The sequence below is a fragment of the Chinchilla lanigera genome, unplaced genomic scaffold, assembly GCF_000276665.1.
Source record: "Chinchilla lanigera isolate Chin_1 unplaced genomic scaffold, ChiLan1.0 scaffold00011, whole genome shotgun sequence".
NCBI lineage: Eukaryota > Metazoa > Chordata > Mammalia > Rodentia > Chinchillidae > Chinchilla > Chinchilla lanigera.
This window is the reverse complement of record NW_004955412.1, coordinates 19,675,403-19,689,824: the sequence shown is the minus strand read 5'-3', so window position 1 is coordinate 19,689,824 and position 14,422 is coordinate 19,675,403. Positions and strand designations below refer to the sequence as shown.

General features: G+C 46.0%; 1 pseudogene; it reads right to left on the bottom strand.

Moving 5' to 3' along the window:
• Positions 1-2,012: 2,012 nt before the first annotated feature.
• On the bottom strand, positions 2,013-12,287 carry LOC106147858 (annotated as a pseudogene).
• Between the last annotated feature and the right edge of the window lie 2,135 nt (positions 12,288-14,422).

Genomic DNA, 14,422 nt, shown 5'->3' with positions numbered 1-14,422 from the left:
CCGCGGCGGCGCGGGACGGCGTGGGCCAACGGCCGTCCTGAAACAGCGAGGAGCCGTTAGGCGTCGTCCCTGCTGACGGCCTTCCCGAAGAACGCGCTAGAGGAAGCCCCGTCCGGTCCGCTTGTGCGTGGCGCTGCGGTCCAGTAAGCCACGGCCTCCTACAGCCCGCCCTTCTGTAAGAACGTCGCCCCGCCGCCCCCGTGCGCAAACGTCCCTAGCAGCAAGCCCCCTGTCGTGCAGGGCGCCTACTCAGTCTTGCCTTCGACTCTGCCTTTTTCTTACATTCTTTGACTTCCCTGTTACCAGCCCCGTCCCCGCAACGCCGTTTCGCACGGCGTTTGGTGTCCCGAAGGGGAGCTGCTTTCTCTCGTCGACCCATCGTCACGGCGGTAACCGAGGGTCTGTGGCTGGGGCTACTCTCAGGCCAGACCCGCAGGCTGCCGAGCGGACTCCCAACTCGTAGCTGCCCTTAGGGGTACCACCCCTGGAGATTTCCTGGGCCTTTCGTGGACAGCGATTATCCCCATTTGTAACCGCCGGGGCGCTCACCAGCACAGTCGGAGGGCAGCCGATCAGAAGCGGTCCGCGGAGGCAGATAGGATACAAGGCCACTTCGCTGAGCTTCTGGGGCGCCCTTAATCTCACGGTGTGGCGCTGGTCTAATCCACACAGATTGTAAGCGCCCCCTACCTTTTTCTTTTCTGGGAAGCTCTGCCACCACCCCTCCCGCCCGCCTTCCCGATCGAGAGATGGACCGTCCTCGGCTTTCCGTTGAGCGCTTCTCTCGAGAGCCTTGAGTTTCCCTCTCGCTCGCCCTGTTCGCTGTCCAGATGCCTAAAGGTTTTTGGGCCCAGCGCCCTCTAGTGTTGGTTGGACGCCCCGGTCTAGCGCAGGCGTGAGGTCCCTTGCGGACAAATGGGAGAGCTCGGTCTCCTAGGGATGCCTTTTAGGAAGACGTTGAGCTTAGATAGGACCCACTATGGCTGTCACACACTGCACCCCCTCCAATTCATCCCTGGAATGCAGTCTCAAAAACTGGCCCATGAGCGGATTAAGCCACTAAGGAGTTTATAGCTAACTGTGATTTGGGAGGTGAAGCCTGGTGGAGGTGGCCTCCCTCCTCCCTTGATTGCTCTGCTTCCCACCACCATCCCACGAGCTCTTTTCTCCTCTGCTGTGCCCCTCTGCCATGCCGTCCTGCCTGGAGCCAGCGCTATGGGCTGGTGCTTTTTTCTTCTCCACAGTTCTAGGGGCTCTCCACCACTAGGCTACATCCTCAGCTCTTTGAAAAATTTTTCATTTTCAGACAGAGCTGAAGTTGCATTGAGGGTCCTATCTAGGCTCTTATTAAGTCCAAGCCAGCTTTGCATTTGCAGACCTCTTGCCTCAGCCTCCCAAGTATTTGAGATTATAGGCATGTGCCACCCTGCTTAGCCTGGAAAGGTAATAATTTACCTCTGGTTTCTTCCTATGGACATTTGTTTGGATATTGTATTAGAACATCTGTTTGTTCAGTTTAGTATGAGAACTATGTTTCCATCTACTTGTATCTACATTGAAAGGTCTTAGGTGATGCTTAGATTATGAGCACCTTGAAGGAAAGGCAGCTGTCTCTCTTACAATATGTATGATAGTCTTGAAAGCAAATGGTACCATATTCCCAGTCAGGGAAGCATTGCGTTGATCTCTAGAATTGAGTGTGGGAGTATATCATCTATTGTAAGTAGCAGAACCCCAAAGAAAGGTTCAGAATTACCTTTGTCACCAACATCCCTTTGAGTGAATGCTCTTTTCTTTTCTTTTTTTGTAGATACTGGGAATCAAACTCAGGACCTTGCCCTTACCAGGCAGGTGCTGTGCTGCAGAGCTATATCCCCAGCCTGCGAATGCTGTTTTCACTCAAACTTTTTTCTTTTTAAAAAACAGGGTCTCACTATGTAGTTCAGGCTGGCCTTGAACTCGCTATGTAGTAGCACAGCCAGGCCTCAAACTTGCAGAGTGGTCCTCCTGCCTCAGCCTCCTGAGTGCTGGGATTACAGCTGTGCACCACCACATCCAGCTTCACTCAAACTTTACATGTAAGAAAACAGGCTCAGAGTTCCAGTCACATGCCCAGGTTCACAAAGCTAGAAAGTGTTGCACCTGAATTAAAATCTAAATCTATCAAACTCCCAAGCCTTTACCCTTACCCGCTAAACTACTGCTTCTCCAGGCCCTTACTACTACCTTATAAAATAATCATGTTTGAGACATATGCACAATCATAGTGAATAGAATTGTCGTGATTTTTTTACCCTTGCCAAAACCAAATGGAGCTGAAAAAGTATATTTAAAAAGTAATTATAGACTTAAATGGGGTAAATACTGCATTTGAGTTGATCCTCTATGTTTGGAAGCCTTATCTGAGAGGAGGCCAGGACTGCAAGGGTGCCCAGTGGGCACTGGTGATGCCCCCGCTGCGAATCAGAGCGCCTGCTTCAGCTAGAGCCGTGGTTCACGGAACAAAGTACTGTGTCCCCGAAGTGGACATCCTAGCGCTGTTCAGCGCTTAGCCGGCTGTATTCCTGGCTGAGAGTGCTGCCCCAGGAACATTTCTAAAATGGGTTTAAGATATTACTTGTAGTTTTTGGACATGGTTTAATGAGTACTACTCCTACAGAACAGCCTAAACTCTGTATCACAGTAGTTCAGAAATCCTGTTCCTGACCCAAAGAAAAATTAATTCAAGTCCCCGAGTACCTCCTAGCAGCCAGTTATAGTGTTGGGTATTGGCGACAGGGAGCTGAACAAGACAACAGGCGTTCCCTTGAGAGACCCTTGGCCGGGGACATAGCTCAGTGGCATAAGCGCTTGCCTGGCAAGCCTGAGGTCATGAGTTCAATTCCTGGTACCAAAAAAAAAAGAGAGACCCTTATCGAAAAAGTACAATGAGATGACCCTTTGCTGAGGGAAATGCAGTGCATTGAGAGCACAGAACAGACTGAGTCTAAAATGATTTTAGCCGGGCAGCACTCAGGAGGCTGAGGCAGGAAGAGCACTGTGAGTTCGAGGCCAGCCTGAACTACATGGTGAGATGCTGTCTCAAAAATCAAAACCAAAAAATAACAAAAAAAAACACTTAAGAAGTTAGGTTCATGGATGAAGGCCTCTAACAGAAGCCCTGTGTTCACTTTCTAGGTACTCATCTCTGGACCAGACAGTAGCCCTGCTCAGTGGTCACTGGGCTGCTGTCCAAAAGAAAAACTTGAAGACAGATGCAGCCGGAAACCGAAAACATGCGATCAAAGCACAAGGGGCCCTTGCGGGTCTCATGAATATCTGCTGCACCTTTCCTCTGAAAGACTGTGTATTCTCAGAAACCAGGTCACAAACATTTTTGAGATTTTAGCATACCAAGATCATAGAAATGGAATGCACCATTATGTTACTTAAGGTACGGGAGCTGTTGTAACAAACAGAATAACAAATCCAGGGTAGTTCTAGGTGGCAGAGTTCTAGTTCAAGGGAGACTGTGTTCTACACATTATTTAGGGACCGAGTCTCATGGGGCTTCCAAGAGCTCTAATAAGTGACTTCCAGAGTTGCTGTGGGCGTGGGTACGTGGCCAGTTTAAGGGAAAGGAACTGCAGCACTAGACCTGCACACCAGTTCCAGGCCTGCGGTGACTGGTGTGTGTGTCACCCTGCCTTCCACCTCTGCTGTCTAATCTACCACTCAGTGGAAAGTTACTGAAGTCCATCAAGTCCCTAACACAAAATACCTAACACCTGCCACAGGTGATGGAGGTGTTGCGGGAGATCATGAGAAGAACGTAAGCTGTTTTGCACCAAGGCCCTAGGGCAGGAAACTTCTACAAAAGACAGATGGACAGTGAAGGCAAACATGAATGTATGCTGTGAGAATGTTTTTTTCTCATCCTCAGACTTTAAGTCGTGATTTAGAAGATGCAGATGTTATTGCCTAAACATTATTCTATGCATTTCCACCAGTGTTCAGGAAAACACTCTCATTGCTACTTTATTTAAATGATAATTAATAAGGCTACAGTTTTAGCTCACTGGCAATTGTGGAAGCAATGTTTTTAAATGCTGCAGATGTGCCTGCCTTTCGCTTCACGTGGACCCCGTTCCGAGACAGTCCTACAGACTCCTCCATCTCCCACCGCCCAGGCTGCTCCCAGGCCCCTCACCGTGGATAGAGAAGGAATGGAAGCGCTCACTCTGCTCAGAGAAGCAGTTATGTGCAGCCAGGACATTTTGGATCTCCCTCAGCATGTCCCTGCGATCCATGGAACTAGTGGTTTTCATTTTCCAAGGGAAATGGAGGGCTGAGGTTTTGCTTCTTTTCATACTTTGGCAGATACTTTGTGATGCCTCTGAGTCCTAAAGTTAACTTGGTAAAGAGATCATAGGATCCTCGACGTTGAGCAGGGACAGTGGTGTGTCGTCCTGAGACAGGCTGGGCGAGGGAGGTGGGTGGTTGTATGTTGCAGCTCCTCCCTCCTGGGGCTGATAGTACAAAGTACAACCACGGGGGTTGCTTTGTGGTGAGTGGATGCCAGCCTGGGTTGTTGCACTGCTAATACTAGGGGTTGAAGCCACTGTGGTTTTCTGATCAGGAATGGTGCTGCTGTCTTTCAGATTATAAATCACTGAGTGCCTATCTGCAGAAGGTCTCTCAATGCAAACGTAAGGGTTTTGCTCCATCGTTCCAAACAATTCTGTGCTGCCACTACAGGGCACAGCTGGGCTTTTTCTCACGTTCAAGGGTGTCTGCTTTGTCAGGATTACTTGGGTTCCCACACACAGAACTGGCTGCAATAATTTTCTGGCTCTTGACAGCTCTTCTATAGATTTCCGGGAGGGAATTTCACCTTCCTGAGGTCAGTCTCTGCGGTGCTCCTCTGACTCTTCTTTGGATGGGCCACAGCTGAGGGAGTAGCTGGCACAGTGTGGCCAGCAGGGTGCAGTCTCTGAGTCCTGCTGCAAGACAAGCTTGTTTGCACTTCATGGCCAGGAGCCCAGCCAGTGCTTCTGCTGAGGTTACTGCCTGGCCGCACACTAGCGAGTGAAAGATAGCTGCTAGCACTGGAGTCAGGGGGTCCCACTCAGGTTTTTCCCCAGCAAAATATAGGTAGCCGAGTGTTTGTCACATTTCCTCTCTGAAGGAGATTCGTGAATTTCTTCTTCTGAAAATCCCATAACAGTCGTCACATTTATTCTTTTCTGGTCTGAGATATTTCGCTCTGGTCCAGAATGTTTCAGATTCATCTCACAGCTTCTCCTCCATGATCTCATCTAGAGTGCTACACTCCTTTGGGTTCACGACAAAGATTCGTTTGAGAAACTGCCCACAGTCTGTGGATAGAATTGCGTATCTCCCTCTGATCACACTGTCCATCACTTCCTGCATACTTTGTCTGTCAAAGGGGAGCAACACACTAGAGTTTACAAAATGATACCGAGAGTCCAAACATCATCTCCAGTCTTTGTGCTTCCTGCCCAGGCTGATCTCGGGGGCTGCAGATGTGGGAGTGCCACAAGATGTGTCCACTTTATTGCCAACAATAAATCCAGTGCTGAATCCAAAGTCTGCTATTTTAATGTTCGTATCCCCACCTAACAGTGTATTCTCTGCCTTGAGGTCTATCTGTGCTGTGCCCTATTCTGGCAGCATTAGCCTGTAGAGAGGATTTGCCTAAATTTAGCTCTTGCTTTTCATTTGTTTTTCCATGGGTAACAAAATACTCATATAGCAAAAAACCCCCCAAAACTCAAATACTCATATCTGAGGACTTGCATGTTCCCACTAAGTAGAGTATTTAAGTTTCAACGACTTTGAACAACTGTATTCTATTTGGATGATTTAGAATCTTCATTACTATTACTTCTCTGAGGAGCTCCTGAAGTCTCACGGGGTTTTCCTTGATTATTTTAGTCACAACTTCAGTTCCTGTGATGGTGTGTACGCCCGACTTCACTTCTGCGTAGTTCAATGCCGGTTGTTTTCAAGTCTGCATTTCTGAAGTGACTTTGACCATGAGGCTGCTGACCAGGTGCTGCTGTCTCTCACGTATGCCTCGCTGAGAGCCTATCTGCAGTAGGTCTGTCACAGTACAAGTGAGGGTCTGCTAGCCCTGGAATCAGGGGAGTCCCACTTGGGTTTTCTCCCCAGCAAAGTATGGGTAGCTGGGTTTTTGTCACATTTCCTCTCTGAAGGAGATTCATGAATTTCTTTTTCTGAGAATCCCACAACAGCCTTCATATTTATTCTCTTCTGGTCTGAGATGTTTAGCTCTGGTCCAAGGACTGTTTCAAGTTCATCTCCTTCATGCCCTTCATGTATCCACTTCTCCACGATCTGCTCCCCAGTGCCACGCTTCTTTGGGTTTCTGACAAGGAATCGCTTCAGAAACTGTTCACAGTCTGTGGATAGGCAGAAAGGGTTTCTGTATCTCCCTATGAATACTTTTTCTTGCACTTGCTTCAGATTTCTTCTGTCAAAGAGGAGCAACCCGCTGATTAGATTATACAAAAGCACGCAAGACTCCGCACAGCAGCTTCTGGCTCCTCGCACTCCTGGCCCAGGTGGGTCTGGGGCTGCACATGCAGGAGCCACAATACGCGTCCAGTCTGTCACCCACCGTCAGTTCAGTGACAAATCTGAAACCTGCTATTTTAATGTTCGTATCCTCATCTCTCAATATTTTCTTCGTGCTTGGGTCTCTTCATGTTGTGCCCCTATTGTGGCAGGATTGCCCTGCGGACAGGATCTGTCTAAATTTACCTCTTGCTTCATTTTGTTCGCTTTTCCATGGGTAGCCAAATAGCTATACAGTTCGCCTCTTTTTTGCATGCATATTCCATTATTAGTGTTTTTTTTTAAGTTTTGATGAGTTCGAACAACTGTTTTCCCTATGGATGATTTAAAATCTTCGTTATTCTTACTTTCCTGAGCAGATTCTGGAGTCTTAATTGAGTTGTCAGAGTTTTGTCAGCTATTCATAGGGCAACTTCAGTGCCTGTGATGACGTGTCTGGCTGATTTGCCTTTTGTGCAGTCCCCTTGTGGATTGCTTTCAGCACTCTGTATTTTCCTATTTGAGTTTCTTCTTCCATAAAGGAAGCTATTGATTTACTACTTTGTACTCGACACTACACTTGTTCTTGGCCAAAAGGCCAAGAAGTGATTACTTTGCACTCTAGAGCACCCTGCGCCCTGTTGGGAGCGTTAGAACGTATTTATCAGTTTCCTGATTATCTTCGATGTCTAGACAGCAGGCTTTTTTAGATGTTGTAAAAAAAATAAAGATAAGTGTCTAAATCTACTGTAAATGGCAAAACTAATAAATATATCTTGGTATCATTGGCAGGATTATGAACATGAAGGGCTGGGGAAGGGAAGGAGAAGAGAGGGGAAGGGAGGGAAAGAATGGAAAGGAAAGAGTGGGAGTAGAATAAGAAGAGTATGTCCAGAAATAACCAGTTTAAATTATCTGTCTGATGCCAGGCATGTAATCTCAGCACTCGGGAGGCTGAGGCAGGAGGATCGTTTTGAGTTCAAGGCCAGCCTGGGCTACAAAGGAGACTCAAGGACAGCCTGAACTGTATAGCGAGACCCTGTCTTAAAAAGACAAAATTCTGAGTCTGATTCCCAGCACCAAAAAAAAAAAAAAAAAAAAAAAAAAGAAAAAGGCAAATTATCTGTCTGGGTTTGTCTAAGAGTCAAAGGCAAATGAGTGGTCTTATTTCTAAGATACTCACTGTAGAATCTACCATTGTCAATTCTGTCATAAATGTACTGACAACCACGTGTGGTAACACACATCTGTAATCCCAGCACTCAGGAGGCTGAGACAGGAGGATCCTCAAGAGTTCAAGGCCAGCCTGCACTACCTTGCCTCAAAATAAATAAATAAATAAATAAATAAATAAATAAATAAATAAATAAATGCACTGACAGATGAGGGAAGAGGGGATGTGCGAGGATGAAGGGATGGGGGAAGCGGGGAGGAAGAAAAGAATTAGATGTGTTATGTACATGTACCAGTTGTATGATGTAATCCTTTTGTACTGCAAGCATGTGGTTATAAAAATACAAATGTAAAAGCTCAATATAGTCGTGAAAAAAATCAAAACCCATCGTTTGGAAGAGTCATCTTTAATTCCTTTTCAGCCCTCACACTTGTTCCCACATTCTTCTCATGGCCACCCTGCTCTTCAGCTACTCCCCAGCCAGCTGCCCTTGGGAAGTATAGCGATTTCTGTCCTGAAAGCCTACGCATATTCTCCTTTCTTGAAAAAACTGAAAATGCAGAAGTTTGCTTGCAGGAATGTTTAGAAGATTTTTGTATCGGTAGCTTTAAGTCTTAGGCGAGCCTTCTATCAGAGATGAGTGACTCTCTAATAAGAGGAACATAGGGTCTCCACCCAGGTGACACAAACACTGTGTGCTGTTGTGTCTGAGAATTCGAAAGGCATGAGTTTGCGATGGCTCTGCACCTATTCCACTAGTTTTCCTAACCTCCTGGCTACTGTCTGTGTGACTTTGCCTCTCTGTTAACCCGTAGAAAGAACATCTCCATCCTGAATACAGAAGGGATGTCACAGAGGACACATACACACTTCCAGTTACGGAGACAGGCTTTATTTTTCCATTTGAAAAATCAGAGAATACTAAGAGGGTCTTCCTACATCCTGGTGAAGATTCAAGAAGCTGTAGAATATAAGGCATTTTTTTCTATGCTCTTCTCTCTGTGGCCCAGCCATACTTATGCTACTGATCTTCACACTAAACAAAGGGATACGCCGTTCTCCACCCCCAGAGACAGCACCTCTAGGTTTTCTTCTCTTTAGAGCCCGGACGATTCAGCCTGCCGCTGCTGTCAAGCACTTCTCACAGTGTACATCTACCTGGGCTCTTGAGCCTTGGCTTTTTATTATGAAATCTTAGAAGAGTAATCGGAATCCAACTCTTTGCTACTTTTTGAATCTTCCTTGCAACTGGTGATTATTCAGTGACTAAATAACCTGTCAGTGTTTCCGAAAACAAGTCACTCATTTCAGTAGTTGAAGGACTCTGTGTTAGAAAGTGCTATCACACACCAAGTCAGTAACACCCCTGAATGTTGTTATTCGGGTTTCTTTTTTTGTGCTCTGCTCAAACAGATATAGAATGGGAATTTGGCCCATCTTACATGTGGGATTTAAGTAACATTTAAGTAACATCTCCTTAGCATAGTGATACATAAAACAACAGCCCTTCTGCATGCCTGTAATTCCAGCACTCCGGAGGCTGAGGCAGGAGGATCATTGAGATTTTGAGACCAGCCTGGGCTACAAAGTGAGTTCAAGGCCCGCCTGAGCTGCATAGCGAGACCCTGTCTCAAAAAGACCAAAAATAAATAAATAAATAAATAAATAAATAAATTAAAAAAAAACTGAGTGTTGAGCCGGGCATGGAGGTGCACAGCTGTAATCCCAGCACTTGGAAGGCTGAGGCAGGAGGATCATTGTGAGTTTGAGGCCAGCCTGGGCTACAAAGTGAGCTCAAGGCCAGCCTGAACTGCATAACCAGACCCTGTCTCAAAAAGACAAAAACAAACCTGAGCGTAATGAGCCAGGACTGGTGGTGCATGCCTGTAATCCTAGCACTCAAGAAGATGAGGCTGGAGGATCACTGTGAGTTCAAGGCCAACCTGGGCTACAAAGTGGGTTCAAGACCAGGCTGAACTGCATAGTGAAACCCTGTCTCAGGAAGACAAAAGAATGTAATGATCTTGTATTTTGTAGATGTAGAAACTAAAGCTTTATAAATGAGCAGATTGGTCAAGTTTACACAGTAAATGGCAGATCCAGGTTTTGAACTCAGGTGAAGGAACTCAGAGTTTATGCATGTGACGTTCACCTCCCCTAACCAGCTATTGGTGAGTCAAAGGGACCAATGGGGAGGAAAGCAGCCTGATATGGTGGACACTTGACTTGTATTAAGAAGACACTTGGATCCAAATGAACGAACAGCATTTGCCATGAAGCTTGAAGAATAAGCAGAAGTTAGATTTAAAAAGCAGGTGCTGGTGAGTTAGAGAGTGGGAGAAGAAAAGACATGGATCTAGGAAAACATCCATACACAGGGAGTGTAATGGAGGGGAACGTGACAGGTTATCCGCTGGTTGTCTAATGTCTCCTGTCTTAAATGCTCTCTATATCATTTCCACAATCCCATTACCAGAGAGTCTGAGTTACTTTCCTTTGACTGTAGGTGGGCTGTGACTCTTTGTTTTTTAGATAGGGTCTTGCTTTGTAATGCAGGTTATCCTTGAACTCACTATGTAGCCCTGGCTGGCCTCAAACTCCCACTGATCCTCCTGCTTCAGCCTCCCAACTGCTGGGATTACAGCAGTGTACCACCACGCCCTGCCTGTGACTCATCTGTAACCAATATCAAATGATGAAAATAACACTATGTGATTTCTGTGACTAGGTCACAAAATGTGATATAGCTTCTTCATTGTTAGCTGGGCCACTGAATTGGGAGTCTTAAGCTCCATGACCTTGAGGGTGCCATGCTGTGAGGAAGTGTAAGACACATGGAAAAGCATTTGCAGGTTTTCTAAATGATAGTCTCAGATGGAGTCCCAGATGACAGCCAGCATCAATCACTAAACGTGTGCGGAGACATTTACAGATTCCAATCTCCATCCACTTTAGGTCTTCCCAATTGAGACCCCAGATGCCATATGGCAGAAACAACTACCCTTGCTGCACATTCATTGAGTTGCTAAATAGTTGTTTTATGCCTCTAAGTTTAGGGATGACTTGCTATGTAGCTATAATAACAGGAACATGTAAGTTGTATTGTATTGTATTGTACTGTATTCTCCTACAGACTCCAAAGCTTACCCTAAGGCCTGTCAAACCCTAGATCCTACTACTGTGCTCTGTTACCAGATCCCAGGGCCCTTTACAACATTCCTGTGGGAGACAATTACCCTTATGTCCAGGGCTAGATCAGACTTACAGGATCCTCTGCTTTTACACTGTCAGGCTACCTGCTTCACAGATGGCAACAGTTCATGATAGAGGAACGTGCACTGTCAGGGTATGCAATAATGAGCCTCATGGAGTTCCACATCCTCCTCAGAACACAGCTAATTCCTCTCACTAGGGCTTTCCAACTGCAGCAGGGATGAAACTTCCTATCTATGCATACAGATTTGGCCTATGCTTTCCATGGGGCCCACACCATGCAGCCATCTGGAGAGAAAGGGTCTCCTTGCTGCCCATAATACTCCTGAGATTTTGGCCTTAGTAGAAGACCTTATCAGTCCTTTTAAAGTTCTCTATGATAAACCCTTTCTTCAAACTGACCTCTTGTTAGATCTTGAGGCCCACTACCTATCTTGGTATCTCACTGGGATGGATTATCACTGAATACCAGGAAGAGCTGGACTCCCACCTTCTTGAACTCACCCTTAACCCCAGGACAGAAAACCCTCCCACAGGACAGAAAACCACTCAAGGCTGTTTGGACCATACCTTTCCAAGTCTTGCTCACCCCTCCAACTTAAGAGTACTTAAATTACAAGGCCTACAAGGTTAAACTATAAGGCCTGTCACCATGTGTTTATCTGTCCAGAGAAAAGGCTGTTACATCCTCAGAAGCCAACTCAAATGGCCCACAACTGTGGTCTCTCTTTGTTTTCTGTTTCCACAGCACTCAGGCACAGTTACCCCCCAACCCCCAGCTTCTAAAATCCTGAGGCCTGGGACTGGGGATTTAGCTCAGCAGCATAGCGCCTGCCTGGCAAGCGCAAGGTTGTGAGTTTGATTCCTGGTACCAGAAAAAAACAACAACAACAACAACAACAACAACAAAAACACAAATAAAATCTTGAGGCCTGAGCCTACCTCTGTTTCTCAATTCTGGGATCGAATCCTACAAGTTTTCAGCTTTCAGTCTGTACTCTGCCTCCTACTTACCCTTCTCAATTTATGGCCCCGATAAGGGTTAAACTTTTTCCCACTATACATCCTGTCCCTTTGTCTTCCTTCTTGCCAGCACTAATACCCTGACTATCCTAGTGGCTCTCCAGTCAATTGTCACTCAATTTAAAAAGTCTCAAGCCACCTTGCTGGGTATGCCTACAAACTCCAGGTAGTTTCCAGGACTGGCATTTCCAGGGGCACCAGTGGTTGGGCCCAACTATCTGGCTTCATATATCACACTGCCTGGGCCACCTCTCATCAGAGTATCTTTGGTAATCATTCCTCAGTCTCACCTGTACATGGGCCTATTTATAGCCAAATTACTTTCCAAATTTTTGCTCCTCTGTGCATAGTTTCACTTCCTTGGTCTAAATCAAGTGGCTACACCCCAGTAATCTAGACTTCCCCTTTAAATGTGACACTTATATCAACCGCACCTCCTATACCCCCACTGTTCCCTCAAATGACCCCCAAAATTTAACCAACAAGGAAGTATTTTCCTTGTGAACTTCCCACCCTACCTCCATATGGACTGCCGGCTTCTTTACTCTAGGGGTTTCTGCTAAGGTCATACTAATCCCACCTTGTTCCTTTCTCTTTCTGGACAACATTATAAGCAAAGGACAAAACTGTACTCTTGTGAAAAACACCACTGAGGATAAATTCTTGCTAAAACAATGGGAGGGTACCACCTTCTGGGAATCTCACTGGGACACTTCTCATAACTTCATTATAACTTTGTTATAATCCTGTATCTCTGGCAGGACATGGTATCACTTTTGACTAGAAATACTGGGGTAGATCAGGGCAATTTCCTGGGTCTTCCATCATGTAAACGGATACCTGCTACTATATGCCAGGGTCCTATAAGTCTGTGCCTCCAAAGGCCTTCCCATGAACTGGAGTGGTGTCTGAACTCTGGCCCATATATTTCCCAGGTTGCCACAACTCAGTGGTACTTCCCGTATACCGTTACGAGTAACCATAGGCCCACATTGTTCCAAGAGAGGAAGCCCATGTATCTTATCCCAACCCTACTGGGCATTTCCTCCCTAATTGGAGTCACAGGGGTGGTCACAGGGAGATACAGCACACTCCTCTTATCAGATCTTTTATAACCTCCCACAATGGTTTGTTAGTCAAGGTTTTTTTTTTGTTGGTTTGTTTGTTTGTTTTGTTTTTTGTTTTCTTCTGGTACCAGGAATCAAACTCACGACCTTGCGCTTGCCAGCCAGGCGCTGTGCAGCTGAGCTAAATCCCCAGCCCCTTGTTAGTCAAAGCCCCAAATTAATCAAATGTCAGCAGGACTGTTCACTACATAGAACTGAATAAATTCCCTGGCTGCAATTGTCCTACAAAATCACCAAACCCTAGACATACTCACTGCAGGGGGTGGAGGGTACATGTGCTATGAAAAACAATGTTGCTCTTGGGGAAACAGGACAGGACAGGACAGGAGAGTACAATATATCCAGACTTTCCTGGAAGCCAAAAAACATCTACACAACCAAGCCACCAAGGGTAGATAGACTGGAATACCAGTTGCTGGTGAGTATTGGCTACTCCCTTTTGGGGGACCACTCATATCTCTGATCAGCCTTCTTTTAGGAGGTCCACTTGTATCTAACATGCTTGAACTTTCTGTCTCCATAAGGTTATAGTCCATTAAATTACCGATGATGACCCAACATGGACTCCAATCTTTCCCACTCAATACCCTTTGGACAGGTTGCTCCAAACTTTTACCACCTACCTAGCCCCAGTGGCCTCTGATGGCTCCACAGACCCCCTGGGGTGGCCCTCCTCTGCCCATGTGCAGCCTGAAGTAGCTACTGAAAGGGAGATCTCCATCTAAATGTCAGACTTGACTTTGTTTATCTGTCAGGTGGGAAACATGAAACCCAGTACAATGATTCCTCAGTTGTTGAACTAAATTTGTGCTTGAACACTGAAAATGTTGAGATCTGAACATATTTTTCCCATTAGAAATAATGGAAAACTAGGGGCTGGGGATTTAGCTCAAGGGGCTGGGGATTTAGCTCAGCGGCAAAGTGCCTGCCTGGCAAGCGCAAGGTCGTGAGTTCGGTTCCCGGTACCGGAGAAAAACCAAAAAAAAAAAAAATGGAAAACCACCGGGTTTGGTGGTGTATGCCCGTAATCCCAGCACTTGGGAGGCTGAGGCAGGAGGACAGCCTGTGAGTTCGAGGACAGCCTGGGCTACAAAAGTAAGCTTAAGGTCAGCCTGAACTGCATAGTTGAGACCCTGTCTCAAGAAGATAAAAAAGAAAAGAAATAATGGAAAATTAAACAACTGTTTCTGAGGCCCAAAAACTATACTTACAAATTCATTTTCCCAGGACTTTTAACAAAGTTTGCACTGATTTCTTTCTTTAACTCTACTATGGCTCTCACAGTTTTCCTCTTAGCTTTACTGCT